The sequence below is a fragment of the Oryx dammah genome, unplaced genomic scaffold, assembly GCF_014754425.2.
Source record: "Oryx dammah isolate SB20612 unplaced genomic scaffold, SCBI_Odam_1.1 HiC_scaffold_26, whole genome shotgun sequence".
Taxonomy (NCBI): domain Eukaryota; kingdom Metazoa; phylum Chordata; class Mammalia; order Artiodactyla; family Bovidae; genus Oryx; species Oryx dammah.
The window spans coordinates 82,398,276-82,423,588 of record NW_024070210.1 but is presented as its reverse complement, the minus strand read 5'-3'; the positions used below and the strand labels follow the sequence as shown (position 1 = coordinate 82,423,588).

Below are 25,313 nucleotides of genomic sequence, written 5' to 3'. Positions count from 1 at the left end.
GACTGAACTGAACTAAACTGATGGTCAGAGAATGGGGTATCTGTAGTGCTTTTTCTTTTAAATTAGCTGAAACTTGCTTTATGGCCTTGTATATGGACAGACTTTGTCAACATATTGAGTGTGCTTGAGAAGAATGTTCATTCTTGATATTAATAACTGGGTATGGGACTTTTTATGTAGGTATTCAATCAAGATTGTAGATAGAATTTTTCAAGTCTGTGTCTTTGCTAATGTTTGTCTGTTTTGTCTATCAATGTTTGAGAGGGACATGTTGAAATCTCCCACCAGCTGCTCTGCTGGCCGATGGAGGAGATGAGGCATGACTGAGCTCGCTGTTTTTCAAGTAGTTCTGTCCTTGATATTAATGACCACTCTTGCTAAATAGCCTCTCCTGTTCATTGTACCTGTGGTTTCTGTGTTTAGAATTTTTTCCATCCCTGTAGTAGTCTGTTTTAGTAGTTTTTTCTGCTGTGATTTTTTTGCCAACATACACTTTTTAATATTCAGAGATTCCTCAAAAATGTTTTATCTGTTGATTATATCCTTGCTTCTTTTATAGTTGTTTTTACAACATATATATGTTTTCTGCTATATGAATGAAATTTGTAGAAGAAAAGAGAAAAACAAATAATTTTGCTCAGTCTACCATCTTGACCTTTGTCAGATACATTTTTATCCTTTCTTCTTTTCTTCCTTTTCCTTTTTCTCGAAGCATGTGTTTATAGGACAAAGACTTTTTCTAGACCTCTGTTTCCTCATCTGCAAAATTGGTATAATAGTAGCATTCATCTCAAGGCCATATAAGGAACATTAATAAGATAATGTCAATGTAAGTGCTTTGCAAACTGTAAAGATCTATACAAATAGGAATATGACCTTAAATATGACCTTTAGCACCTTTCTTTTAACTTTCCTTTTATATAGCTAATGTAAAGCAGCTCAGCTACTTTAGAGAAAAGTGATTAATCATGGTTGGAATATCATGAGAGACACAAACAAAATTTTAGTAGCCACTTTTTAAGAAAATTACTTGCCAAGAAATGTTGGGTACCTTAATAGAAAGTCACAAATTTTATAAATGGAAATATTTATTTAGTCTAAATGCTAATGCCATGGTGGTGTCTTATTCCCCTATTTTCTTGTACTGTATTGCTGGCATGCATACTCAAATTAGTTATTTCTCCTTTAAAAAATAATTTTTAACTTATTTGCTGATTCAGCATATTACATAAATTTATTTACTTTAGCTTAGAAAATTAATTTGAACTGACAGAAAGAATGCTAAATTTTCAACCCAGGCATATTTAAAAGACAGAGTGAGTAATTGATGTAAAAGGCCAAGTGATTTGTGTTAGAATGTAGTGAAATCTGCCTATCTACACTTTTTTTTCACATTCCTACATTGCACCAATGCAAAAATAAGCAATTCTCAATTAAATCCCACAGCTCTGTATTGAGTGCTAGTTTGTGTATGAGGTTTGTGCTAAGTGTTCTGGGATTCCTTAGGAGATAAGAACCACCACCCCCGACCCCCCATCCACTGTCCTCTAAAGGTGAGCAAGTAGGTTAGTTAAAGGAAACCTTAAAGTACTCAAATAAACATATGACACCCTATGGTGAGGATCAGGGACAGTCTTATGGAAAAAAGAGTATTTGAGATGTGATTGAAGAATGCTTAGGCATTTTATGGACAGATAGTGGAGGAAGCCATTCCAAGCCTCAGGAACAGTATGAATAAAGAAAGGTATTAAATTGAAAACTATAAAGGCATATTTAGACAATGGCAAATAATTCTTTTTTTTTTCCTTGACCAGAACATTAAGTACATACATGTAGTGGGAGATATGCATGCAAGACAGCTTGGGGACATATTATACACAATACAATTCCAGCCTTAGAGAAAGGATTGAAGCTTTGTTTGTGGTCAAATATTCCAGTTTTTGTAAATGTTCCATGGAAGCTTATAAAGATAGACTTTACATTTCTGTTAAAAATGTAAATGTATATGTGTGCATTCTCCCATGCAATGATTATATCATTCCTTTCCTCTCTGTGGCTATGTTCTTTTATTTCTTAAGTTCTACTAGAAATAACTGAAACTAAATAATTTATTAAATATGTTCCAACTTTTAAATTCTCTGAATCTAGAGGTGGCCAATAAACTGCAAATGCACACTGGGAAGCCCTGAATAGTGTTCCTGTCTTTAGCAGAATGAAGAAGACCCATGGGCTCTGAGGCACACGAGCCTGAGCTTGAATCTCCAGTCCTGCACGTCCTTAATTAGGCAAGATCGGTGACTTCCCTACGCGTCATTGTTCTCATCTTTAAAATGGAGGAGGACTTACCTCGTAGTCTTGTGGTTAAAAATTGACCTGCCAGTGCAGGGCACCCAGGTTTGATCCCTGGTCTAGGAAGATTCCACATGCTGCAGGGCAGCTAAGCCCACATGCCACAACTACTGAGCTCGCACACCTACTGCCTATGCTACGCAACAAGAGAAGCCACTGTAATGAGAATCCTGCACACCGCAGCTAGAGAGTAGCCCCGGCTAGCTGCAAGTAAAGAAAGACTGGGCACAGCAGTGAAGACCCAGTGCGTCCAAAAATAAATTAATAAGTATTAAAAAAAAATAAGATGTAACATTTTAAAAAAATAAAATGGGGAGGGTCATGTCAACATTATAGAGTTTTAGTAAAGATTTTTAAATCTTAGTTGCAGCACGCAGGATCTTTGTTGCATCCGGCAGGATCTTTCATTGTGTTGCATCGATTCTCTAGTTGTGCCATGCAACCTCAGTAGTTGCGGTGCACAGGCCCAGTTGCTCCACGGCATGTGGGATCTTTATTCGCCAGGGACTGAACCCTCGTCTTCTACTTCGAGAGGCAGATTCTTAACGACTGGTCCACCAGGGAAGTCCCTAGTGAAGATTAAGGAGACAATTTCCATGAAGTGTTTGGTACCCAGTAGAGGCATGATGGATGACAGCTATCCTGGTTGTAGAGTTTAATGGAAAAGGATTCTTCAGTAAAGCTTCAAGGAGATGTTTATCAAATTAAAGCAGAATATAAAGTGAGAGAAAGAGGATATAGATTGGTGCGGAGCATCTAAGGGAACAAAAAAGAGGAGATCCTAGAGAGGGGAAGTTTATGGTCAAGACACCATGATGTGGCTCCAAGTTTCTCAACCAGATATTACGGAGGCAAAGGCCCTGACTGGGAGAGAAAAGAGAAGAAAACATCCAGGATACTTTAAAATGGGAGGGTCAGAATGGCCCACTACAAGAGGAGAAAGAGCAAAATGAGGATTCTTAAAGCTAGAACAAGTCAACCACACCTTCCTCGTGGGTGAAGAAAGGAACTAGGAGGTCACTGTGGTTTTCCTGGCAAAAGGGTGAATAACAAACACTCTGTCTTCTCTAGAGCCAAAAAGTGGTGTTAAACACCAAATTCCAATCTCTTAAATCATTATTTGAGAAGGAACCTTAAGATAATCTAGTCTAACCCATTAATTTTGAAAAGGAGGAAAGTGAATCTTTTAAGAGGTTATGTGGCTTGCCCAAGACCACACAGTTGCTCAGCCCAGAGCTGGAGGGCGAGTGGTCTAGAAGCAACGAAATCACCATGGGCCTAGTTGTAGCATTTGAAACCTTTGGGTGAGTAAAAGCTTAGGGGTAACTTCAAAGACAGTGGTTGTGGCTTTAAATCTTTTTGGCAGCAGCAGTTAAACCAGATGCATTCAATGTGTTCAATGCTATTTGTAAGAGACCTCAGCTGTACACAGTTTGTTCCCCAAGTATGCTGACCCATAGAACGGTTAGATTTGTGCATCAGCCTTCTGAGTCTGTAGGAAGGTGGCCAGGAGGGAGGGGAAAAGGTGGAACCTAGACTTCCACTGCACTCAACAACACATTCTTTTTTTTTCCCCATGATACATTTTAAATTTATTTATTTTTAATTGGAGGATAATTGCTTTACAGTATTGTATTGGTTTCTGCCATACAGCAACATGAATCAGACATACATATTCATATGTCCCCTCCCTCTAGAACCTCCCTCCTACCTCCCACCTCATCCCACACCTCTAGATTGTCACAGAATACTGGGTTGAGCTCCCTGTGTCAGACAGTGAATGTCCACTGGCTATTTTACATATAATAACGTATAGGTTCCGTGCTCCTCTCTTAATTCATCCAACCCTCTCCTTCTCCCACTGCATCCACAAGTCTGATCTGTATGTCTGTATCTCCATTGCTGCCCTGCAAGTAGGTTCATCAGTAACATCTTTCTAGAGTCCATGTGTATGCATTAATATATGAAATTTGTTTTTCCTCTTTCTGACTTATCTCTTACTCGTATAATAGGATCTAAGTTCATCTACCTCTTAGAGTTGACTCAAATGCATTTCTTTTTATGGCTGAGTAATATTCCATTGCATATATGTACCACAGCGTCTTTATCCATTCATCTGTCAATGGACATCTAGAGCCACACATTCTCTCTGGAAGGCCTGCTATGTGCCAGGCACTGTTCTAAGTGGTTGGCGTACATCCATGAGTCAACCAGATAAAGGTGCTGACCTCACATTCTAGTTTTCCTGCTCTGAAAAGCAGAGCCTGAATGTGGTGCAGTGTCTGTTTCATCACACCTTCCCCTCCCTGCCCATCCCCAGTTTCACCACTTCTGTGACACCCTAGCACACCATCTCTGGCCTAGAGTGCCCTCTGCCTTGGCGCATAACATAACATCAAGCCTTGGATCTGGTTTGATTTCTGTTGCTCTCTTACTAGTGTCCCCTGTGAGCATCTGATCTCAGGGTGAACCTGTAAGCACTGGAGACTGGGAAGCCATCTCTACACCCTGCATCATCCTGCAGTGCCCAGCGCTGGATCTCAGTTGCATGCAGGTGGCATACAGGGACAGAGCCTTCATGTAAGACAGACTGAAGCAGGGTAGCTGTGTCACAACCCTCTGGAGATAAAAGGTCAGGAGAGTCTGGCTGGAGGACCCGCTTGCAACACTACACCAGGAATCTTCCCTGTGAGCCTCGGGTAGTGAAGACCCACTTGGTGCCCTAGAGGCAGCACCTTTGGAACCATATCCTCTAAATGTTCTGGAAAACCCATTCAAAGGGAATTGTTCTAAATACCACTGAAAACATCTTAGAACTATGAGTAAGCAGTACGGGATTGTTGGATGAAGGGGGCCCTCTAATCAAGAAGCAGTTTGATGATTAACAGAATTCTGAGTCAAGACTTGAAGTCAGATATACACCATAATGGTTAAGCCAAATAACACTTAATCATTTTGGCTCTTATTCCTGAGAAACAAAGCACACTGAAATAGAAAGACAATAAAAAGTTTTTATAAGGACCACTTATTTTTATTGGGTTCAAATAACCTAAGTACTTACATGGCCTCTGATTTCCATGTTTCATAGCATGTCTGTCAGTAACCTCAGTAGAGATGGCTTTGTCTGGCCTCAAAGAAGGTTGTTATCCAACCAGGGCTTCCTTCTTCCCAGTCGCTGTTTCCATCTCCCATAAATGTATCCAGCTGATGAGTAGTCTTAAGCCCGTGTGGCAAATGTGTATTGAGGTCCCAGCCATGCATGAGCCCCAAGGCTGTAGTTTCACTTGCAAATCTAAGGCAGCCCTGACTTGTTAGTGAGGGGATGTGTTGGAAGTGATGGGAGAGATCTTATCACGCTAGTTTCTGCTCCAGGGACTCTCTTACAAATTTAATTGCAAACAAACATTGAATTTGAAGAGGGAACAGCAGGCAGATGTTCCTGGGAGGTGAATGAACCTCTGAGACCACAGGATATAAATTACAGGGCTACAGTAACAAGAGGAAAAATATCATCCTGGAATTTCTTGACAAGGGAAGAAAAGCAAAGGCGTCATTAAGGTTTAGATGTTCTAAGCCAGCTTCCGAGGTGCTCGGGACACAAGTGTGACAATGGCAGACGGAAGTCACTCTTTCTGGCCACATAAAAGACTCAGTCCTCTGCTTTCCCAAGGGCACTAGAATGGAAGCAAAGCAAAGACCCAAAAAGGCTCCTCAAGCACATTTGGCCCAGTGCCCCTTGATTTTTAGTTATGGGAAATCCGAGGTCCAGGGAGAGGAATAAGTTTATAAGGTCACAGCTAGTACTTAAAGAAAAATAACGAGTAAGCCATTTCATTTGGTTTTGCTTTAGAAAAAAAATTTTTTTGCTGAAATTTAATAGTGGATTCAAGTACCCTTCAGGCATGGTTATTCTGTAACAGTGCACAGTTTGAATATTGTGTGTGTTTTCTCTTTATAAGAATTTAATCAAATAAAAATGCATACTAGTTTTGATGTAGCCATGGGTAAAAATACGTACTTTCTGAGTGTTGAGAAGTTCATGGTCAGACGTGTCCATGCATTTCTTTAACTCAGGGTCAGCCAATAGATCCCGACACCAGTGTTGTGGGAGCATCTATTTGTGCTCAGGTGCTCAGACCAGCATAAAGGGATTATTGACCCATTTTTAGATGAAGGGAGATACTGACTGTAACTTGTTAAAGGCTGTAGGATTCGTCTCACTTCCTCAGCCATCTGGGCGATAACATCGCTCCCTGAGTTTCTCTAGAATAGACCCTCATCTCTCAGACCCTTTTGCCACATAATCCCCCATCCCTTCCTACACTGTAACCAGATTTTGTGGGTTATAATTGACTCACTGTGCCTCGAGAGAGCCCTGTCATTTCTTCTCTTGTCTATGATCTGTCCTCTTAGCTCTTAGGAGAGAATCTGCCTGCAATGCAGGAGAACCAGGTTCAATCCCCCAGTAAGGAAGATCCCCTGGAGAAGGGAATGGCGACCCACTCCAGTATACTTGCCTGGAGAGTCCCATGGACAGAGGAACCTGGGGGGCTGCAGTCCATGGGGTCGCAAAGAGCTGGACGCGAGTGAGAGATTAACACTTCTACTTTCTTTTTTTCTTAGCTCTCGGGCCTCCCTCCCCGTTCCCCATGCCATTCCCACTTCTTCGGTTATCACATGGTCAGGTAGGATGCAGACCCTGGCTCTTCTCTCTTCAGGGCCACCTCCTATCTTCTGACCCCACAGCCTTTTACAGAATAGACCAGGATGGTCTGAACAACAGTTCAGCTAAGAGCACTGTGATTTTTCTTTCTCCCTAAAAAGTGAACCTCATGGAGGCATGGAATATTTTATGTCAAGGAACCTTTGAACCCTTCCCAGGTGGCTCAGTGGTAAAGAATCCACCCACAATGCAGGAGACGCAGATTCGATGCCTGGGTCGGGTAGATCCCCTGGAAAAGGAAATGGTTACCTGCTCCAGTATCCTTGCCTGGAGAATTCCATGAGAAGAGCCTAGCGGGCCACAGTCCATGGGGTGGCAAAGAGTTGGACTTAGTGACTAAACAACAACACCCCTCTTGTTAGAGATTAGCATCTGCAGGCCAGGTAAAGTCACTGGCTTCACTGCACTTCACTTCACACAGCAATGCTAAATGTTAGTTCTATCAAGGCGACCCTTCACCCAGAGCAGTGAGCAGGTTGCCATGGCAGTGACTGTGTGAAACTGCCCTTGGCTGTGCTGGACATCCTTCTGAGAGGCAACATGTGATAATCATCATTGTGTTTAGTGCATTTCCCTAGGTCTCAGAACATCGAGGTCTTGATTTGGGTTTGCCCAGACGCAGACGCTGAGCCAAAGATCCCAGTGTACGTGGTTCATTTTACAGGTGGTCACAGGATACCCCAGCAGGGAGAGGGGAAGGATGGTGTGGAGGAAAGCACTCAGTACATGTGTGTTGTCGAATTGGTGATCATATGAGCTCCTGGGGCTCCATCTGGATGGGGATCTCTGAGAGTCAATGTAGCATATACCTCAGAATTATTCAGCAGAGGAGCAAGGAAGCTGGTGTATCTGCCCACCAACTCACAAGAGGAAGCTGTATCAGCTCTCAGAAGGAGGAATGTCAGGACACCTGATCTGTGTGTATGTTTGACTTACAAACACTGATTTTGAGGACCCGTCATCCTTGCATCTCAGTCTTGGCAATTTGGAAGCTCAGAACCAATTTATGGCCCACCCAGGATCAGGGGCCTTCTCGTGAGACTTTCCAGTGGTCCAGTGGTTAAGAATCCACGCTTGCACTACAGAGGGTACAATTCAATCCATGATCAGGGAACTGAGCTCCTATATACTGCCATATGGTGATGCAGGCAAAAGAGCAAAAAAAAAAAAGACCCTTTTCTTAACATGGAAAATAGACAAATAAATGAAAGTTAAGTACTAGCAGAAGTACCCTCCAGACTTTAATAGCTGTGATCTTACCTCTTTTTTTTAGTCTAATATTTAAAACATTTCCTCCCATGCATGACTTTTTGCTGAATATTTTTCTACTTGTCTGCATGATATACAGCAATTTTCCTTTAATGAGTATGTGTTATTCCTAAATGGAGAGAAAATGGAAAGATATTTCCTCTCATAAGAATGTTTTTAACCATGATATCCCCTTAAATATCTTGGTTTTCTAAAAATACATGTTTTGCTAAAAGCATCCAAGGCAAAATGTGGCCTGCTGGTCAGATATCCAAGGTTTGGGTTGTTTTCCTTGCTGGTCAGAAGCCCTGAAGAAATGAAGATTCTGCTTTCTGATATTCATGGATGTGAGTCACAGGCCCATGCTAATCTTTCTCTGACATTTGGTTTCATGTTTCAAGGAAAATATTAAGCCAGGCATCACAGCTAAGAGAGATGGAGGGGAAGGAAGGAAGGAGAAGAGGGAGAGTGGGGACAAAGAGGAAGGAGGGTTACAAATCTTGACGCCACTCTTGTTTCTTTCTTTCTTTCGTTCAAGAGTCAAGAATGTGAATTGAGCATCTCTCAAAAGTTATTTATTTATAACTCTTTTCTCCTAAAAAGTGTTGAAAACAACCATGAAAATTTTAGTGAACATAACATACACGATAACAAGGAAGGAAGGAAAATGAAGCAAAGGGAAAACCTAGGATAGGAAAAATAAGACAGGGATAAGACTAGCGTCTAAAATCCCTGCCATTAGGTTCTGCTGAGTATGGGCCAGCTTTACTCTGAGCTTCCTAATAGCCAAATCGAAATGGGAAACAATCAAATGTGTGACTCATAGGTCAGTGGGTGGAGGGGTGGGAGAGACTAATTCATTTATTAATAGGGTAGGATACTGAGCTAAGTATTTTGGAGAACATATAAAAGTAGATAAAGAGACATTAGCCTTTGGATTCAAAGAGTCAGTGCCACTGCTTATGAAGACAAGTAATAACCCTAGCTCCCATCAGCTGAGCAATTTTTTTTGGCTGCACTGAGCCTTCACTGTTGTGCGCAGGCTTTCTCTACTTTCAGTACAAGGGGGCTACTCTCCAGTTGCAGTGCCCAGGCTTCCCATCGTGGTGGCTTCTCTTGTTGCCGAGCACAGGCTCTATGGCACACCAGCTTCAGCAGTTGTGGTGCACAGGCTTAGTTGCCCCACAGCATGGGAAATCTTCCCGGAGCAGGGATCGAACCTGTGTCCCTTGCACTGGCAGAAAAGTCCTGAGCACTTCTTATATGCCAAGCACCGTCCCAGCCAATGTATTTGTGGCACAAGAATACCTTGCATCAGGTACAGCTACTTATATTTGTAAAAGTAGAGTTAATGGTTTACAAAAGGCTTTCCCATTTGTATTTACTCAGTTACTCAAAACAGCCCTGTGAGATATTAGCCAGGAAGACATTGTTTTTCCATGAGGAAGGCAGGACTGTACAGCTAATAGTTGGTGGACCTAGAATACAGACCCAGTCTGTCTGACAGACTGTTTCCACTATCTTGTGGTCTAAGAGGGCAGAACTCTGATGATGGAAATAGGATATTTGGCTCCAGGATCTTAAGCAGAGTTGGTGCAAAGTGTCTCCTCCCAGGGCCTCCATGAAAGGGTTGCTGGGTGTTGGGAAAGTCCCTTTTCTTCTGGGAGTTGCAGTGACTTCAACTGGAAAATTAGAAGGTTGACAACTGTCTTGGCAGATTCATTCCAGCTGCAACAGCCTATGGCTCCGGGCGGTTTCCCAGACTACACTCCGGGGTGTTTCTAGTCGCTTTTGCATTAGCAGTTGCTCTGCGGTATAGCTTCGCTGTGCCTCTCCGAGCCATTTAACCTTCGCCATTGTCCCAGCCTGCAAAGGGGCCGGGCTGGGCTTGCAGGCTGCATGTTAAAGGCTGAGAGAAGCCAGAACTCCCTTTAAGCCTGAGGTGTCCTACGGGGTGTTTCCATAGCATCATCAAGACAGGCTTTGTTGTTGCTGACTAATGCTTCATCTTCTATGCATCTTCTGGGAAGATCTAAGGTGGAAAGTGCCTGAAGTTGAAACCCAGACCTGGTGAAGAACTCACTTTTTCCCCCCTTTCATTTTTAGCCTCTTCTGAGCCCAAAGATCCCATGTACATGTCTTTGATTCTTACAAGTTAGCTATGTCTCCATGGAGGGCCTCCCTGGGAGGGTAGGATGTTGTGTGTTAGTTTCCTGCGCCCACATAAATAAACCCTGTCCTAAGCTGTAGGCTCCAGGTTTGTTCCTGGCATCCCTTTGCCTCAGAGTCTCTGTATTGAATAAAACAGAAATGTTTAGCAAATCCCAAGAAATTCCTTGTTTAATGGAAAAAAGAGATCCCTGAGTTTATATTTCAAAATGTGATTTCCATGTTCCCACTGCATTAAGGCAAGTTCCCCTTACCAAATCCCCAGATGTCTGGTATGCTTTTCTAAAAATGCCTGTATTTAGCATCTAGAATTCATTTTGGGCACCTGTTGTAGACAGGGTTCTCCTCTGAGCCCTGTAGAAGATAGAGTCCCCAAGGGTGACTCAAACCCCACCCTATAATTTAGTTATAGAGGTTATGTTAGAATCCATAGGACATGTCAGCTCTAGCCTGCAGGCCTACTTTCTCCTCTACATGTTGATCTTTTTAAAAAAAATTTGTTTTAATTAATTTATTTATTTGTCTGGGGCCATTCTGAGCGTTTGTTGCTGTGTCTGGGCTTTCTCTGGCTGCAGCGGGTAGGGGTTACTCTCTAGTTGCAACGCACGGGCTTCTCATTGTGGTCGCTTCTCTTGTTGCAGAGCACAGGCTCTAGAGCATGAGGACTGAGTAGCTGCAGCTCGCAGGCTCCATAGTGCAGGCTGAGTAGTTGTGGCATAGGCTTAGTTGTTCTGTTCTGCAGCACATGGGATCTTCCTGGACCAGATATGGAACCCGTGTCTCCTGCAATTGGCAGGCAGATGCTTTACCACTGCGCCACCAAGGAAGTCCTTCATGTTGATCTCTTATACTGTGCAATATACAGCATCTTGGTGTGGCCGTCTCTCTTCCTTCCAGACGATGAGAGGGTCAGCTCTGGAGTTGGCCACAGACAGCTCCTCTCACTTGCTAACCTGCCATCTAGCAACTGCCTTGGAAATGTCTCTATACGTTGTATTTTCTTCTTCCAGCCTCTTTGAAGAGTGGGGTGTTTTTTTTTTTCATTTGCTTCTTTTTTCTGCCAAACCTGAACTGCCCCCTTCCTAAAATGCTTGCCCCTTTTCCTAAAAGTAATTTTTATATATTGTTGAAAGAGAAAGAAAGAGACAGTGTGCAGAGAGAAATTTAGAAAAACATAGTAAAGAAATAAAATCCCACCACAGCAAATTTACTGCTGTTAGTGTTTTGGACTTACGAAAACATGTTTGCCTGTGGTTATTTATCCTCAACCCTTGCCAAATTATGTGAATTTCTAGTTGGAGGCTAAAAATGCAAAAAGACAAAAACACCAAAAAATGAGGGTAATAAACTACATTATATAGTGAGCAGTTTTTGTCTATCATTAAATCATCTTCAAAACCTTGTTTGTTAATAGCTGTACAATATTCAGTTGTATGGATGAAGCTGCCATTTTAACCATTTTCTTTGTGCTGGGCTTGCAGGTGGTTTCCACCCTTTTATTTCCAACCCACCTTGAAGGTGGTAGTTGTAGCTTGGTAGCCACTTCCAGAGCCTATAGCTCTTGTCTGACCCTGGGCTAGGTCTGGAGATAAGGTAGGAAAACCACCGGCTTGCCCCCAGGGAAAGGGGTAGCGAGCTCTGTTGCTGGGCTATATATGTGATACGCATGCTGTGTATCACGTCTACTACTGTGAAATCTCATATTAGGAGCCCTCCTCTTGCCGCGCAGCAGAGTCTGAAGGGGCTTACCGAGTCATTTAAGGCGACAGTGTTCACTATAATCTTAGAGTTATATATATATGCATAAACACATAGTTCATTCTTTTCTAAGTCTGAAAAGTGGTTTTAGGGTTGGGGATGGGGAGAAAGCTCCCCAGGAGAAGCTGAGTCTGAGCTACCTCTGGAAGGACAAAGTGACAAAGAGGAAGCAGGGAAGATTGGCAGTGGGGGGAGGGAGAGGTCATTCCAGGAAAAGCAAAAAATGCCCAGAAAGGGAGCTGGCAGGGTTGGGTATGTGCCAGGACTTTGTTCCAACGTGAGTTTAGGATGCCTGTGTGAGCATGACAGGGGCTGCCCCTGGAGAGTCTGCAGGGGACATGTGCTGAGATGTCTCTAATGCCTCACCAGGGGGACATTTCAGCCCAAATCTTGATGAACCACTAAGGGTTACAGATAGAGTTCTGAGCTCAGCAGACGTGCAGGATGTCTGGGAAAGTCACCGCAGCATCTGTGTGGGGGACAGGAGATGTGGGGCTTTCTGGGGAGAGGCAGTGAGTGAGGACTCTGAGCCTCTGGGGCACAGGAATTGTGATTTTCTTTATCACTGCCTGGCGCATGATAAGTGCTCCGTATTTGTTACATCTGAAAGAGCTTGTTACAAGGTTCCAGGAGGAATGCTAAGGGTGGTGGCCACGAGAAGAGTCAGGTGGGGTCCCACTGGGAAGACATTTAGAAAGGAGCATGGGTGAGATTTACTGACTTTGAAGCCAAGGACCCCAAAAGACCTTATTTTTCATTCTTGAACAAAAACTAGAATGTGGCTTTTGAAAAGGGATTTGACTTCAGGAACCCATAGGCCAATGGAATGTTTCTAGAGCTTTTGAAACCCTAATCTCTGCTTTGTGAATTACATAGTTTGGTTCTATTCAATGGGTCCCTTTTTCTCCCGAAACACCACCTGTGAAATAAGTTCAACGCCATACTGTCTCAATGTAAAAATATTTCCTCAAAGCCACTGTATAAATTAATTACTCTTCAGGGAATAGGATAATCGAATTTCCCTTATACAATGTCTTCCATTCACAGGTTCTACCTTGCTGTTGGGGTCAGTTATGCATCAACCGTTTCTGAAGGATTATGAGCTATAATAAATGTCAATATGGGCTCTGATTGATTTCCTGCAGCCTCACTAGCTGTGATTTCATTTGGTAATTTAATACTAATTGTGTCGCTTTGATTACCTTTGATTTTCATCATATTTCCAGCACCTTACTAGAGTACCTGGAACAAGCAAGGTGCCCAGTAAATGCCTTTTGAATGAAGGTGGACTTTGAATCCTCTAAAAAATTTAGAGACGTTAGAGAGGACTCCTGCAGTTCAGGTGGGCATTCACTTAAGAAGTAAAACCAGAATTTGGCCCTTGCAGCCGTGACATAGACTTGATCCCAGCACTTTGTTGGAGACATTCAGTGAATCTTAGCTCCCTGATCAACCCTGTCTGTGAAACGATGTCTGGTGCTGACCCACAGCCCTCAGTTCAAGACTGTGCCTTAAGCAATAATGCAAACTTTTCTGTGTGCATTCAGCTTTTACTGAGCACCTACTGTGTGTCAACACAATAGCAGACATTTATGACACTCCTTGAATTCCAAAGAGCTTTCTTATTTTGAAGCTTTTGACCACCTTTGTGGATATTTTCATCCCCTTTTGAAGATGAGCAAAATGAGGTTTGGAAACACAAGTTTCTCATCCAAAGTGGTGTAATCAAAGGGAAGACTGGCTGTCTCCGCTCCATCTTCATGGTACCAGAAACTGGTTTCTGGATCTCCCTTTACCAGCTGTGTAAGCGGTGGGGACTCTGAAGCAGGGGGTCAGGATGTCAGAGGGTTTGGGTCCCTGACTCCTTGCCTTTCTGCTCTGTGACCCTGAGCAGCTCCTCCTTCTCTCTGGCCCTCAGTTTGCAGTGCCCAGGTGAGAGGTGATGAACTGAGGGGCACCCGAACAGATGGAGAGGAGCAGCTGGACCCAAGAATGTTAAGGAGAAAATCGCCTGGACGTGAGGACTGATGCCCAGGAAGGCAGGAAAGAGTGGCTGAACATATCAGCCATTTACTATTGTTCCTGAGTCTGCAAGTCAGCTGGGGTGGGTCTGCCAATCTGGGCCATGCACGGCTGACCTTGGCTGGGCTGCATCTGTGGTCAGCCAGAAGCTGGCTAACCTGAGAGAGCCTCACACACATGTCTGGCAGTTGCCTGGCTATCCACCAGGGTGACAAGGGTGAATGGAGCGCACGTCTCTCATGCTCTTCCAGGCTAGCCCAGGCTTGTCCATGTGTCAGTGCTGAAATTCCAAGACCACGAGCAGAAACATGCAAGATCTCCAAGGGGTAAAGAAATAGACTCCATCTCTTCATGGGAGAAGCTACACAGTCACTTTGTCAGGGGCTTGGATACAGAGACGTGAACAAGTGCAGCCATAGGGATTGCCTGAAGCTGATATAATCAATCCGTTTCCCTAGAGGCCCTAGAATAGCTTCAGACTAAGCCAGAAGCTGCAGAGCTGAACCGTAGCATGATAGCGCCCAGTAGAATTGCCTGTACAAATGGGGCTTTAGTGATGCATCCTATACGCAAGGAAAGTTGCAGGAAACGAGACTATTCAGTTTGTTGTTGAAGACTTCCTGCCATTCAGTACCTGATAGGGAGATTTCCGTCTTGTCTCCATACTAGAAACACCTGGGCTTCTCTAGAGCTGGTTATAATTTTAGAAATTTGTGACTCATGAAGTGAGTGAATTTCTCTCTCCAGCCATCTACCAGAAAGCTTGGAGCTGAATAGTAACCCACTACTAACAAAGAGTCAGACACAACTTTGGGACTGAACAACAATAGCTAACAAACACAGAGATCTTGTGACATACATTTTGGTGCTGATTTCACTTTCCGCTCCGTTATATTGTTCCTTTTAACAGGTTTCCTCCCTACTCACTTTAAATCTTGTTTTGTTTGATTGCATTGTATGTTTTTGTAAGTGGTAAGTTTTAAATAAAGGAGATGAAAAATAAAATGACTGAATAAGCAAGCAGAATGCCTTCATATACCCAAAAATGTGAAATGTGAAAATCAGGGAGTTTTTTTATTATTGTTGGTTTATTTTTTTAATATTTATTTGTTTATTTTTGGCTGCACTGGGTCTTCATTGCTGTACTCGAGCTTTCTCTAGTTGGCAGTAAGTGGGGAGCTGCTCTTTGTTGCGGTGAGGGAGCTTCTCTTTGCAGTGGCTTCTCTGGTGGAGCAGTCATGGGCTTCGGTAGGTGCAGCTCTCAGGCTCCAGAGTGCAGGCTCAGTAGTTTTGACTTACAGGGTCTAGAGCTCTCAGGTTTCGGTAGTTGTGGCCCACAGGCTTAGTTGCCCTGAGGCGTGTGGAATCTTCCTTGACCAGGGATCAATCAAGCCCATGTCCCCTGCATCGGCAGATGAGTTCTTAACCACTGGACCACCATGAAAGTCCTTTTTGTTTACTTTTTAATCAGTTTTTTTTTTTAAGGCCTACTTTGAGGACCGGAAATTCATACCTGAAAACTACAGCTTCTAGCAAGATTTAATTTTGGAAAGACTGCAGTTACCCTTCTCACCACTAGGTGACACTCGGTCATTATCCTCTCTAAGGTGAATCTAGCCGTATAGACTCTGCTGTAAGGACTGTGGTATATTTGTGAATGGCCCCTCTAAAGCATAAAACCTATGTTTTATATAGGGTTGGGTGTATAAATATTTGGCAATGGAATGGAAAAGGTTGAGGGCATGGTATCTTGTATGTGGGTTAGCCCCTGCCTGCAAGAAGCTTACAATCTAGGCCAGAGGTTTTCCTAACCCCTTAAATGCAGTCTTCAGTGGCCCTGAGCAAAATGTGAATGAGAACTATGGTAGAGAACCTTGCTGCTGCTGCTAAGTCGCTTCAGTCGTGGCTGACTCTGTGCGACCCCATAGACGGCAGCCCACCAGGCTCCCCCATCCCTGGGATTCTCCAGGCAGGAACACTGGAGTGGGTTGACATTTCCTTCTCCAGTGCATGAAAGTGAAAAGTGAAAGTGAAGTCGCCCAGTCATGTCCGACTCTTCGCGACCCCATGGACTGCAGCCCACCAGGCTCCTCCATCCATGGGATTTTCCAGGCACGAATGCTGGAGTAGGGTGCCATAAAAGTGCTCTTTTTCTCTGAGATTATGTTTTTCTACTTTTTTGGTGTTAAAATTTCTTTTATGAGATGATTTAAGTAGTAAGAATAAGATGGTAGACACTTCTTATTTTTTTGGTAAAAAAATGTTTCTGCTTGACAATGAAAAGTGAACAAATCCATAAAGCGTTCAAAGCTCTTTTGGGGAATTTAAAATTTTTGGACCTACAAAATCCAAAATTCTGAAAAATCTACAATTGTGTAAGAGGAAACCAATGTAGTAATATTTAGTATAATCCTTCCCAACATTTACATATATCAGCCCCTTCACAGAAAATATCATCTCATATTGCATACAGTCCAGCTCCTATTATAAACCATGTGTTTTTTTTAAGTGTAATATTTAGGAAAGTAATGATTATTCTCCTTTCTCCCCTCTCGTTGGGAATTCTGAATCTACCCTTTGAGCACATTAGAATACTTAGACCTCAACAATTACTGGCCATTGGCCATGTTCTTAGCTTTTATAGAAACTAAAAGATGGTCTGTTTTCTGCCTTTGTTTTTATTTTAAAGCTGTTATTAAGGACATCTGTTATATTATGCCGTAGACCTTAAAGTTCCATGTGAGGAAGTTTTAGGAACCTTTCTAATGTCCTGTGGATCTATCTTATCTTCTCCTTTCAGGGAACAAGACAGCATGTTATCTTTTTGCCTTCAGTGAGGGTATCCTTTATTCATATTTTATACTCAACCAAAACAACTTTAACCTTAACATTTCCTATTTCCTGGATTATTCTATTTTTATCAACCTTATAATGTCTTTATTATAAGCTCTCCAAAGCGTATGTTGGAGTGATGTACAAATACTTCCAAAATAGAAATAGATTTCTTTATATAATAAATGGTATGTTTTGGAAAGCACTGAATTATTCAATATGAATTATAAATGCCTCCAGAGTATGTTCCAGGACTGTCCTAACAAGAAAAGCTTTAGTATTCTCTTATTTGAAATCATTTCACATATTTAAACCTTCTTTCCTGGACTAGTAATCCCTGTTGTGGGAAGAAACTTTGTTTTGAATCCCTCATAGTTTCTAGAACAATGCCAGGACCTAAGGAATGCTCAGCGAATACTTACTGATCGACTAATCCACTGATCTGTGTGTTCTGGGAGAATTAGAAAAACTTTCCTATATGGGCTGCAAGGAAGTGGACAGCAGGCCTAACACTCACCTCCCTAATCCTTGGCTTCTCCAATATTAAATGTGATGGCTAAGGTCTCTTAACATTCTGGGACTTGGCAGTTGTTAAGCAGAAGGGCAGGAGACTATGGAAGGTGATGAGTGAAAGTTTTCAGATTCATGGAGGCAGAAATAAATGTGGTATTGTGGAGAAGCTTGCAGGATGGAGAAATGGTTTTTAACCTGTAAAATGTGGTGAAATGATGCCTCTTTGGTTTACAACCATTTGGCTTTACTACTGCTTTAACTCTATCCCCTTGCTTTAGCTCTAAGGGGACTGTGCTGGTATTCGTGAAAACTGGTTTGGACTGGTGCTCCTCCTGAGCAGCAGGGCGGCCTCTAACTGGTCCTCTGGACAGTGGTCCAGGTCACACCAACATCTGGCTGGGCATGCTCCTTTCCGATGACTCATGGTTTGCTGGTTGTAGCAGGGACACTGTTTTGTTATGATGGTGACTTGTTAGATGAGTGTGGTGTCATCAGCACTGTGTTCATTGATTCTTTTTGACTTTACTATTTTTTTAAACTAAAGGTTGCATTATTTAAACTTTCATTATCATATGTGTGTGGGTTTTTTTTAGTATAAAGTATACAGCGGTGTCATAGCCTAAGAAGAACAGGCAAACAGCTATTAGATAGACTAAATAGTAAAGAGAAAACATTTGGCTGGTTTATATCCCCATATTCATGTTATCTAGTAAAGTAGCTACATGATATTGGTGTTGTCTTTATGTACATTGACTAAATTGGGGGCTCTGGATTGCGCTGACTTTTTTCTTATGAAATTGGTGGTACTTGTGCTGTCAATTTAAGATAATTTGCCTTTGTGAATGAGGATAAACTGAATTTTGGTAAGGAGATACTATGTTGCATTCACCTTTAGATCTCCTCCTTTCTGTCCAATGCCTGTTACTGTTAAGTTGCCAGAGGCTGGCTGAGATTTCAGAGAGTATTACCTAGGGCTGGTATGTCCTTCTGGAGAGGGACCCATGCCTATTCTCATGTTGATATGCCCATTGCAAATCTATGGAGTTTCTGACGAGGAAAGGAATTAGAAATACCTCTGGGTAAATAAGTCTTAACAAGAAGGAAAGCACACATGTGAAAAGTAATAATAATTCAATAATAATTCAACTATCAGACTTGACATGGCTCAGAAGGTTTGCTATTTTATCAAGGTTATTTCACTTAGAGAAAGATTGCTGCTATCCTCTTGAAGGATGATTCCAATCTATTCTGTAGTAACTGGTTGATACATCTCAAATTAGTTCCTTCATCTCTCCCTGCCCTCAACCTTGGTTTTTATTATCCTTCCATAGCATTTAAAGGGTCTGCTGCTACTGCTAAGTCACTTCAGTCATGTCTGACTCTGTGCGACCCCATAGACGGCAGCCCACCAGGCTCCCCTGTCCCTGGGATTCTCCAGGCAAGAACATTGGAGTGGGCTGCCATTTCCTTCTCCAATGCATGAAAGTGAAAAGTGAAAGTGAAGTTGCTCAGTCATGTCTGACCCTCAGCAACCCATGGACTGCAGCCTTCCAGGCTCCTCCGTCCATGGGATTTTCCAGGCAAGAGTACTGGAGTGGGGTGCCATTGCCTTCTCCGTTAAAGGGTCTGAGCCACCATGATTTGGAAGGTAAAACAGTAGCAACAAGAGACACCAATTTTATGCACAGAGAAATGGAAAACCTAGCTATTAGTAATAACTAAACCTTCCCAGTTTCATGTGTAATTAGTTTTCTATTGCTTTGTAACAAAATACCACAAACTTCAGTGGCTTAAAACAACAGTTGTATTACTTCATAGTTTCTATGTTATGTAAATTAATACATACATATATTATGTATTATATCATTGTTTCTGTAGGTCAGAAATCTGGGCACAGCGTGGCTAGATTTTCTGCTTAGGGTCTCACTGGGCTGAGATCAAGGTGACCCCATGGCTGCCATGCTCACCCGGATGGAGCCTTCCAAGCTCCCTGCTTATAGACAGTTCATTTCTGAGGTCCCTGTTTCCTTGTTTGTCAGCTCTGGGCGGCTGCCCATTTTTCCTTGCCACGTGAACTCTATCTTCGAGCCAGAAAAAAGATGACAAATTCTTGTGTTTCAAATCCGTAACCAACCAGAGAAGACTTTGCAAGTTTAAAAAGCTCATGTGATTAAGTCAGGCCACCCAGATAACCTCCCTGTCTTAAGGTCAATTATGCCATTTAACATAACCTGATCATGGGCACAAAGCCCATCCCGTTGGCGGTCTTGGAGAGCATCCAGGGCATGAGGCTCATCTTAGAATTCTGCTCACCCTTGATGGAAGCTGCTTATCAGGACCAGCAGGCATCACGCCTGCCACGGAAGATATGAAATGCATGTAAGTCCTTCTCTGTCTCTTCACAGTTTGCAAAATGCTTCCACATATGTGATCTTATTGCCTCTTAAAAAAAAAGAAAAGAAAAAGCTCTACCAAGTTTTCATTTTATATGCAAGGAACTTGGAGCCCAAAACCTAGCAATTTGGAGCTGGGACTTTTGACTCACGGATGAGATACTCTGCTCCAAGACAGCATATTTCTGCCCTCAAGAACCTTGTCATTTGGAAGACAATAGGAGACACAGAAAGCAGTTGCAGATTAAAGAATAAATATGTCCTAGTGGTATTTTTAAGTGCAGCTTAAGTTCAAGGGCAGAGCGAGGCTGGGGTACCTTTGGATACTTGATGAGGAAGTGGGGCTCCCTGGGTGGTGCTAGTGGTAAAGAGCCCACTTGGCAATACAGGAGATGGAAGAGACCAGGGTTTGATCCCTGGGTCGTGAAGACCCTCTGGAGGAGGAATGGCAACCCACTTCTGTATTCTTGTCTGGAGAATCCTGGCAGGCTATGGTCCATGGGGTCGCCAAGAGTCAGACACGACTGAAGTGACAGCACTCACATGCAGAGGGCAGGAGCAGGGGGCAAGCAGGGGCACTGTCTCTGTAAAGGCAGGAACGAGCAACGTGTGTTTGGGGGAAGGGGAGAAACCTGCCAAAGGGTTAATGACCTGTCAGAGACCCAGGGATAGGTCGTTAGACATTAAGGAATTGTTATGTTTGTTTAGCTGGAGAATGGTTTAAAAGAGCCGTGTTTTAATGGGGAGTTAAAGGTTCATGTAGCCTTCCATCCATTCAGCAATTCCACACCTACGTATATACCCTAGGCCCATATATGGATCATGAAATCGATTTGGGGGGCTTTGAACAGCATTTAAAATATAGAATAGGATGGAATGGAATATATTAAAGGACAGAGGATGCAATAAGGGTAATAAGTATGGTTTCTTGAGGCAGTTTCACCTTGTGTGTGAATACAGACATATTTTGTGTTTTGTATAGTATACAGTGATATAAAATATATTTTTACTGTGAGTTGCAGTCAAAAAATTTCAAAAATGACTGGCCAGAAAAACCCTGGCAACTGTGTACTCTTGCAGATGTGTCCATAAGTACAGTAATGTTGGTAGCAGCACTGTCCATAATCATCAGTTATTGAAAACTGCCTTAATATCCATCCTCAGGAGAAGAGAAATGAGTTGCTGGTTATGCATGTAGTGAAGTACAGAGTGACAGTTTAAAAACTAGAGACTCATGTATCATCCTATATGAAAATCCTCAAAAATGAAAGATGAAACATGGTCTATGAATTATAAAGGTATTATATCATCATATAAAACTTTAACATACCAAACGATGAAATACTTTATTTATGGGTCCTGGAATGTGAAGTCAAGTGGGCCTTAGAAAGCATCACTACAAACAAAGCTAGTGGAGCTGATGGAATTCCAGTTGAGCTATTTCAAATCCTGAAAGATGATGCTGTGAAAGTGCTGTGCTCAATATGCCAGCAAATCTGGAAAACTCAGCAGTGGCCACAGGACTGGAAAAGGTCAGTTTTCATTCCAATCCCAAAGAAAGGCAATGCCAAAGAATGCTCCAACTACCGCACAATTGCACTCATCTCACACGCTAGTAAGGTAATGCTCAAAATTCTCCAAGTCAGGCTTCAGCAATACGTGAACCATGAACTTCCAGATGTTCAAGGAAAGGCAGAGGAACCAGAGATCAAATTGCCAACATCTGCTGGATTATTGAAAAAGCAAGAGAGTTCCAGAAAAACATCTATTTCTGCTTTATTGACTATGCCAAAGCCTTTGACTGTGTGGATCACAAGAAACTGTGGAAAATTCTGAAAGAGACCAAGGCTCCTCTGTCCATGGAATTCTCCAGAGAAGAATACTGGAGTGGGGAGCCATTCCCCTTTCCAGGGGATCTTCCCAACCCAGGCATCAAACTTCGGTCTCCAGCATTGCAGGCAGATTCTGTACTGTCTGAGCCACGAGGGAAGCACACTTAGAGCAGAACTATAGGATAGTTCACAAGTCAGCACTGGGAAGAGACTGATTCGGAGATTTGCAACAGTGTAGCCTTGAGGCAATGAACTTGGACTAGGGTGATGACAAGAATAGGCCATTCTCATAAAGTAGTCTGTGTGATAGCAAGTAATAATAATAGCCTGTATTTTGGATGGGCTTTTCACAAGAGCAAAACACTTTTATAGACATCTTCTTAGGTTATGGTAACCAGATAGAGCAGTTGTTTATTGTGACCAACCTCAGAAATTTGAAATTTAGAGAAACTGAATGACTTGGCTGAGACAAGATAGTAAGGTATCGGGAAGTAGGGCACTGAATCTGGTCTGCTCATGTTTTTTCCATCTTTCAAGACTGGCATGTGGGGCCCAGCTTTGACCAAAGTCCAAGTGCTGTTCTTTAAATCTTTGGTTTTCATTTCTGTGTGTCACAAACATATGGGCATGTGATATGAAGACTGTGATTATGGAGACGTCTTCAGCTCTCAAGAAGCGAGCACACTGCTATAACTCACTCCCATCTTCAAGCTGCTGGAGCAGGTCCTCACCTGCGCTTCCCCTGTTGGTCATGGGTCATGTCCCAAGTGTCAAATGACACTGAAAGGGAGACTTCAAGGGTGAACACCTGGTAGATTCCTGCTGGCTGAGCTTCAGGGGAGGGCAGAGGGCAACTGGTGAGGGAGTGAGGCCTGGTGCAACCTTCTGTAGGAATGTTTACAGCCAGCCTATGTGCGGCTAGAGATGCTTAGACTGGAGCCAGATGTTCTCCTTAGCCAAAAAAAAAAAAGCAACAAACCCAGACATCTTCCATAGACTGGGAACTAACAAACAAAACCACGGGTGTGTAACAAGTAACTGAATGCTGTTGTTCAGAAGTGGTTTCACTCTATAAACAACAGAAGAAAAGACAAAAGGAAATATTTTTGGATCTAAAATGTGATAGGCTCTGTGTTAGTTTGTTTTGTTTTGTTTTGTTTACTTTTATAACGGGAGGATAATTGCTTTACAATGATGTGGTAGTTTCTGCTGTACAAGGTGAATCAGCTCTGCGTACACGTGGATCCCCTCCGTGTTGAGCCTCCCTCCCAACACCTCCCGTCCACCCGTCTGTGTGAGCACAGAGCACTGAGCTGACCTCCCTGTGCTTTAGAGCAGCTTCCAAATAGCCATCTAGTTTACACATGGGAGTGTGTATATGTCACTGCTACTCTCTCAATTCATCCCACCCTCTTTCCCCTGCTGTGTCAGGTTTTGATGACTGTTATCTCGTGTAATTTTCCCAACAACCCTCTGAGGCAGATGTTGCTATTGTTCAGTCATGTCTGACTCTTTGTGAACCCCATGGACTGCAGCATGCCAGGCTTTCCTGTCCTTCACCATCTCCCAGAGCTTGCTCAAACTCATGTCCATAGAGTCGGTGATGCCATCCAACCAGCTCATTTTCTGTCATCCCCTTCTCCTCCTGCCTTCAATCTTTCCCAGCATCAGGGTCTTTTCTAGTGAGTCAGCTCTTTGTATCAGGTGGCCAAAGTATTGGAGCTTCAGCTTCAGCATCAGGCCTTCCAGTGAATATTCAGGACTGATTTCCTTTAGGATTGACTGGTTGGCTCTCCCTGCAGTCCAAGGGACTCTCAAGAGTCTTCTCCAACAGCACAGTTCAAAAGCATCAATTCTTTGATGCTCAGCCTTCTTCACAGTCCAACTGTCACATCCATACATGACCACTGGAAAAACCATAGCCTTGACTAGACGGACCTTTAGACAATGCAACATAAAGCTGAGAGAGAAAGAACACTTGTGTATAAGCCATCATGTGGTGACCATGGAAAGAAGTAAATCTGGGGGGGCCTGGAATACTGGAAGGGGAAATGTGGACCTTTGGGCTGGGAAACCCTTCTGGTTTCTTGAGCAGACCATAGTCTAGGTGAATGCTGTGTTCTGGCATGTTCCACCAGGCAGTGAAGTGCTCGATGAGCCTGGGTAGAGGCAGCTGGGACAGAGAAAGGAGATGAGAGGAGCTGCTGGCAGCCCCCCAGTTCCCCACCCCTACCGCCAGCCCTACAAACAGTCCCGGGGCCCCAGCTACCCCAGGAGCTGAGCAGACGCCTCCCTCTAGGGGTGCAACGAGAAGCTGTGCGTCTGGCATCACAAGTCAGAATGCAGAGCACAGTTTGCCGCAGAAACCATGTCCTTCTTGGCGTTGGATTTTGGCCTGCAGAACCTGCAGAACCGTGGACTAGATGGGCTTTTTACAGGCAGGTCTGGAAGCCAGTGCGTACTTAATCGCTCAGTCGTGTCTGACTCTTGCTACCCCATGGACTGTAGCCCTCCAGGCTCCTCTGTCCATGGGGCTTCCCAGGCAAGAACACTGGAGTAGGGTGCCATTTCCTTTTCCAGGGAATCTTCCCAACCCAGAGATTGAACACACATCTCTCACGTCTCCTGCATTGGCAGGCGGGTTCTTCACCACTAGCAGCACCTGGGTAGCCCCCGGGAGCCCAGTCACCATGAAGAACATAGTGGGCTGGCCAAGAAGTTCATCCTGGCTTTTCTGTAACGTCACATGGAAAAACCCAAACGAACTTTTTGGCCAACTCAATGCATTCTTTGGGAAGATGTGTTTATAGTTCAGCTTTCAATAGGTTTTTGGGATCTAGTCTGCCTTAAGCCAAGGATGGCCTACCTTGGAGGAATGCTGAGATGTGAGGTGTCAGTGCTGGCTGAGGGAGGGGATGCGGCGTGACATTCCCTGAGCAGGTACCTGGGACTGTGCTGGTCTCTGTGTGCCCTCCCATCTAGTTCCAATTCTGGTTCTGGGGGGTCGGTAGGGGCATTTTTGGGCAGGGGATTGGACTCTGACAGAGGTTAATTAGCTTTTCCAAGGGTAGACAGCTAGGGAGAATTGAGGTCTGTAGTTCAAGTTCTTTCCAGATAGAGATCAAATGTTTTGATTGGAGGTTCTCTTCCTGCCCCACCCTTGACCATTACCATCATTGTGATAAAAATAACCCATAAGAAAGCCTCATGGGGGCACCTTTTGGAAACATAACCAGTCGCCCGAGGCTGTGTGACATTGGTGGGGTGGTAACACCCCTCGTAGCCGCTCCTGCCCTTTCCCGCACACGAAGATGGTAGGGACCGTTATACCCATTTCTTCTCTATGTCTGGCTGAAAACTCTTACTGTCAAACCAGTGACTGTTTATGGTCATTAATAAAAGGGCCAGTGAGGAAGGGGGAGAAAGGGGAGGCAATCAAGGATGGGAGGGACCCGGGGAGGTGGGAGGTGGCAA

The 25,313-nt window shown here is 43.4% G+C and overlaps 1 protein-coding gene and 1 long non-coding RNA gene across 3 annotated transcripts in view; both read left to right on the top strand.

Moving 5' to 3' along the window:
- Nucleotides 1-25,313, top strand: part of LOC120853518 (thrombospondin type-1 domain-containing protein 4) — a 631,548-nt gene that overhangs the window by 416,661 nt on the left and 189,574 nt on the right. The gene's annotated exons all lie outside the window — the stretch shown is intronic.
- Nucleotides 1,559-20,410, top strand: LOC120853521. Its single transcript, XR_005718796.1, has 3 exons — nucleotides 1,559-1,569; nucleotides 8,284-8,287; nucleotides 20,120-20,410. It is a non-coding gene; the product is annotated as an uncharacterized LOC120853521 (long non-coding RNA).